This window comes from Dama dama, chromosome 18, assembly GCF_033118175.1.
Source record: "Dama dama isolate Ldn47 chromosome 18, ASM3311817v1, whole genome shotgun sequence".
NCBI lineage: Eukaryota > Metazoa > Chordata > Mammalia > Artiodactyla > Cervidae > Dama > Dama dama.
The window spans coordinates 70,528,602-70,534,987 of NC_083698.1; the positions used below are offsets into that span (position 1 = coordinate 70,528,602).

The 6,386-nt window shown below is 37.8% G+C and overlaps 1 pseudogene; it reads left to right on the forward strand.

The window, feature by feature from the left end:
* Nucleotides 1–3,015: 3,015 nt before the first annotated feature.
* LOC133072840 (mortality factor 4-like protein 2) lies at nt 3,016–4,167 on the forward strand (annotated as a pseudogene).
* The last annotated feature ends 2,219 nt before the right edge of the window (nt 4,168–6,386 follow it).

Below are 6,386 nucleotides of genomic sequence, written 5' to 3' on the forward strand. Positions count from 1 at the left end.
CATGCAATAGACATGCAGGAACATTTGATCATAAAAAGCTTACTCGGCAGTAGGTTGTACACCTCTTCTACTAAAGTCTAACTTTGCATGCTGGCTTCCAAACTTCAAGAGAAAGAGACTGATTAACTTAAAGCATTTTTGCTTAAGTCTGTCTTATTACAACTGCATGATCTCAAGTGTATTTTTTGTTAAGGCAGCTAATGTTTCACAGGCATACCAAATCATGGAATGTCTGTCACAAAAAAAGACAGTGACATAAATTCCAGACATTTCTGTCATGAGTCATTAGAATCATTACACAACTCTCAGAGAACAAGCTCATCTCACCTATCTCTAGAAGCGAGCTCCTTAGAGGTTTCTGAAAGGCCAAGTATGTTCCCATACTCGGGGCTGGAGGCAAGTTCCCAAAGAAATGAAACAGGCATTGTCAATACTGAATCAATGGTTACCATCTTCCAAATTGTTTTCAAAAGCTACATTTCTGCCTCTCAGTGAGCAGAGTATGAATTAAGAAGTATTAAGGATATAAATCCGGAGAAGGCAATGGCAACCCACTCTAGTACTCTTGCCTGGAAAATCCCATGGACGGAGGAGCCTGGTAGGCTGCAGTCCATGGGGTCGCGAAGAGTCGGACATGACTGAGCGACTTCACTTTCACTTTTCACTTTTATGCATTGGAGAAGGAAATGGCAACCCACTCCAGTGTTCTTGCCTGGAGAATCCCAGGGATGGGGTCACACAGAGTAGGACACGACTGAAGTGACTTAGGAGCAGTGGCAAGGATATAAATCAGGAAAAACACCAACAAAAGTAAATCATTTAAGATCTCAAGAAGCAAAGTATTTAGAGGATTTTATTCTTTTCTATTTAAGTGACTCTAAAGTCTCAAGACTAGCTGAGATCAACTATCCTTGCATTATCTATTATGAATTCTTTTAAAAACACTCTGACCTTATCTAGTAGTTTGTATACATGTGCTTTTATATAATACCAAAAATCTTGCCTATTTTTATCATTTTAAGAAATTAAATTTCCTTAAATTACCTAAATGTAACTTTATACAATTGAGGAAATAAGAAAATGTGTTATCCATAATAAATTCTCCATTTGAAAATTTAATACTACCTTGGGGTATTGAGAATATTCTGATTTCACAGGAACATGACATTACAAATTAAAATATCCCAAGCTCTGACTTAAGAGTATTTGAAAAACTACTCAGTGTACATTAGGAGATAAAATGAAGACATAGCAGAAATGTCAACTCTAGACTCTGATACTACCACCATAAGTAATTACACAAATTCTCCAGTGTTCCCAGGTAACATCCAGATTGAAAGAAATACAGAGAATGACAAACCATACTTTACTGATTTGTTATCACTTTACAGAGTATGTTAAATATTTCAGTGAGGAATGTGTTCCCATCTGGCAATTACCTTATTTCCTTTCAAGGGTAAAATGAAAAATTCACTACAAGCTAATATTATAAGAGCTATTAACAGGGCAAAGGTTTCCATGAGCAGAAGATTCTAAATGATCAAAGGCAAGGGTTATGGTCATTCAGTGCAAACTTCAATAAAATAGAAAATAAGATATGGAAGTTGGTTAGAGAATCTCTTTTTTGTTATTTAAATTTGCTACTTTATTTTGAAAGATTTCAAACTTACAAGCTCAAAGACAACATGATGAATTCCTATATATTATACTTTTGACCAACTGTTAGCATCACACCACAATTCCTGTCTCACTCCACTCTCCTCCCTCCTATACACACATGTGCGCACACACACACCTACACACGGATATACACACACACATACACATATAAACCTACAGACACAGATGTACATGAACAGAGAGAAAGAAAGATTTCTCAATGTCTCCAAACTATTTTAAAGTAGGTTTTAGGCATCATGACATTGTTCTCTCAAAACACTTTAGCATAAATTCAAGAACAATGACATTATCCTGTGCAATCATAATACTATTATCATACCTAAGAAAATCAACATGAATATAATAACATCTAAGAAAAAACTATATGAAAAATTTCCCTTGTCTCAAAATATACTTTATCTTTTCCAATCTGGGATGCAATCAACATTTACACTTTGGATTGGGTTATTGAGTCACCTTTGACTTCTTGAATCTAGAGCAATTACCCTTCCTCTCTTTTTTCTTGATGCCACTGAATCCTTTTAAGAATTCAGGCCAGTTATCCTGCAGAGGAGTTCACATTATTGATTCATCTTGTATCAAGATTCAGGTTAAAAGTTTTCCAGGCAGAACACCTTATGGTGACCCCTTAACAGATCAGACCCCTATCAAGCTGTCCCACCACAGGCAATGGAGAGCTTGATTACTTACCGTTTCTATCATAAAGACAAATTTACCCTTTGTGATCAAGGAGTAATTTGTGGGGAGAGTGAATTGATTACCTACATTTGAAACAAATTGAGAGTTACAAACAATAGTGACCTAATTTTGTCATCTGTATTTTTATATTAGCTGACATTCTCCTGTAAGAAAAGTTTTCCAACTTCTCTCTTTTCTCAGATTATATATCCTGTTTTATTTTGTCTTCAGTAACTCTATGGACCCATGTTTCTTTTTTATGTACTCAATATGTTATAACCCATAATCATTATTATTCTTGAAACTGCTCAATATTGCCAAATTTGGGCTTCCCTTGTGGCTCAGCTGGTAAAGAATCTGCTTGTAATGCTGAAGACCTGGGTTCTATTCCTGGGTTAGGAAGATCCCCTGGAGAAGGGAAAGGCTACACACTCCAGTATTCTGTCCTGGAGAATTCCATGGACAGTCCATGGGGCCACAAAGAGTCAGACACAACTGAGGGAATTTCACTTCACTTCACAAGCTACTTTAAGTTGAATTCTATATCATTACAACTTGTATTTCTTTTGCCCAGATAGTAAATCCTTTATCTTTCCAAGGAGTCCAAATTTCTTTTAGTAGTGAATAGTATTTAAAAAAATCAAGATGTAGACTATGGCGGTTGGAGAGACGGCAGTGATCACACGTCGTCTGTTGGAAAGAACTGGATCCTCGTTTCAGACTACCATCAGAAAAACTAAGTTTGCTGTGTAGTGAGGATCAGCTCTGATCCTGATTGCAGAACATCCCTCATTACAGAATCTTGGGTTGTGTCTCTCACCTCATCTCCACGACCATCCCAGAAGATCTATAAGATTCCATCTGGGAAAACACTAGGAGTTCTTGGCAGGAAAAGAAGAGGATTGCTGGTTGGAATAAAAACAGGGTTGAATGAGTTCCAGAAAGCAGGGTTCTCAAACTCGTGGACACCAATCTGCCGAAGAAGACAATTTCAAAAAACCAACTAGAAGCAACATGCAAAGAAGTAAAATGAGAAGGACATCTGGAAAGAAGACAGCTGGTCCCCAGCAGAAGAATCTGGAAGCAGCACTCCCAGGCAGATGGGGGGGGCGGGGGGGGGGGTGGTCACTCTGCTGAGAGCCCTCCATCAGGATCGGTGAGGAAGACCAGAAAGAACAAACGGAAGACCCCTGGGAACGGAGATGGTGGCAGCGCCAGCGAAGCACCCCAGCCACCTCGGAAGAAAAGGGCCCGGGCAGACCCCACAGTTGAAAGTGAGGATGCTTTTAAGAATAGAATGGAAGTTAAGGTGAAGATCCCAGAAGAATTAAAACCATGGCTTGTTGAGGACTGGGACTTAGTCACCAGGCAGAAGCAACTTTTCCAACTCCCAGCCAAGAAAAACGTGGATACTATTTTGGAAGAATACGCCAACTGCAAAAGATCACAAGGCAATGTTGACAACAAGGAGCATGCAGTTAATGAGGTGGTGGGAGGGATAAAAAGTATTTCAACGTGATGTTGGGCACCCAGCTGCTCTACAAATTTGAGAGGCCCCAGTATGCTGAAATTCTCTTGGCTCACCCTGATGTGCCAATGTCCCAGGTTTATGGGGCACCACACCTCCTGAGATTATTTCTAAGAATTGGGGCAATGTTGGCATACACACCCCTTGATGAGAAGAGCCTTGCATTATTGTTGGGCTATTTGCATGATTTCCTGAAATACCTGGCAAAAAATGCTGCATCTCTGTTCACTGCCAGCGATTATAAAGTGGCTTCTGCTGAGTACCACCGCAAAGCCCTGTGAGGGTCTACTGACCACTCAATGTTACGTCTGGTATCTGTAAACGCTCTTTTTGTTCTTAGTCTTTTTCTTGTATAATTGATACTCTTTAAAATCGTTAATGTAGAACAGGGCTTATGTTTCAGTTTGTTTTCTATTTTCTCCTAAACAGAAAATGAAAGGAGTGTAAGCTCCTTTTCTCATTTCAAAGTTGCTGCCAGTGTATGCAGTGATTAGACAAAGAAGAAGCATTCAGTAGAACATTTTATTGCCTAGTTGACAACATTGCTTGAATGCTGGTGGTTCTATCCCTTTAACACCACACAATTTTCTAATATGTGTTAATGCTATGTGAAAAATGCCCTGATTCCTGATGCCAAAGGTTCAACTTAATGTATATACCCAAAAAACCCATGCATTTGTGCTTTTTTTTATGGTGCTTGAAGTAAAACAGCCCATCCTCTGCGAGTCCATCTATGTTGTTTCTTAGGCATTCATTCTATCTTTGCTCAAGTTGTTGAAGGATGGTGGTTTGTTTCATGGTTTTTGTATTTGAGTCTAATGCACGTTCCAACATGATAGAGCCAATGCATTATTGTGTAGCCATGGTTTTCCGGAGAGGTTGATATTTTAGGAATCGCATTTCAGATCTTAAATAAAATTTGTTTCTAAATTTCAAAGCAAAAAAAAAAAAAAATCAAGATGTATCACTAGACTGTCTAGTTGCTCAGTTTTCAGGAACACTATTATACTTGTCTCAAATATAATATGAAAGTTTTTTCTATTTACTGAAATAATGTAATAGAATTGCATCTATTTTTTTATGATTTCTTGAATTCACCCATGAAAACATTTTAGTATAACACTTTTTGTGGGATAGATTTGTTGTTGTTCAGTTGCTCAGTAGTGTTTTAACACTCTTTGGACTGCAGCACGCCAGGCTTCCCTTCCTTCACTATTTCCCAGAGTTTGCTCAAACTCATGTCCATTGTCAGTGATGCCATCCAACCATCTCATCTTCAGTCATCCCTTTCTCCTCCTGCCCTTGTCTTTCTCAGCATCAGGTTATTTTTGAATGAATTGGCTTTTTGCATCAGGAAGCCAAAACATTGGTGCTTCAGCATCAGTCTTTCCAATGAATATTCAAGGTTGATTTCCTCTAAAATTGACTGGTTTGATCTCCTTGCAGTCCAAAGGACTCTCGAGTCTTATCCAGAACCACAGTTCTAAAGCATCAGTGCTTTGGCACTCAGCCTTCATTATGGTCCAACTCTCATATCTGTACATGACTACTGGAAAAACCATAGCTTTCACTACACAGACCTCTGTTGGCAAAGTGTTGTTTCTGCTTTTTAATATGCTGTCTAGGTTTGTCATAGCTTTTCTTCTCAGGAGTAAGCATCTTTTAATTTCATGGCTGCAGTCACTGTCTGCAGTGATTTTGGAGCCCAAGAAAAGTCTGTCACTATTTCCATATTTTCTCCATCTATTTGTCATGAAGTGATGGCACCAGATGCCACAATCTTAGTTTTTTGAATGTTGAGTTTTAAGCCAGCTTTTTCACTCTCCTCTTTCACCTTCAAGAGGCTCTTTAGTTCCTTTTGGTTTTCTGCCATTTAGGGTGGTGTCATTTGCATTTCTGAGGTTATTGACATTTCTCCCAAAAATCTTGATTTCAGCTTTAGCTTTACCCAAACTGGCATTTCACATGATGTACTCTACATATAAGTTAAATAAGCAGGATGTTAATATACAGCCTTGATATAGTCCTTTCCCAATTTTGAACCAGTCCAGTTCCATGTCCAGTCCTAAATATGATAGTTTATTATTTTCTTTATTCCATAGAAATTTGCTTTGTTTAAACTTGCAATCTCAATTGAAGTCAATTTTGGAGATTATATTTTCCTAATAAATGGTACTATTTATATAAAATCTCAAATATATTTTGAAAGCAGTGTTTGAAATTTCCTCTTTTCCAGAGATGTTTCCTCTCATACTTTGTTTTTGCATATTTGGATTACCTCCTTACCCTCCCCCAATTTTTATTAGACTAGTTCAGGTTTTGTCTATATTATGGACTTTATCTTGAAAAATCAGTATTTTATTGTTCCAATGTTTCTGTTTTTTATCTCATTGTATTTTTATATTTATTCTGTTCTTTACTTTTTTTGTTTGTTTTTAAGCTGTTTTAGTTGGCAGTACACCTTACGTAAGGGGCTTTCCTAATAGCTCAGTTGGTAAAG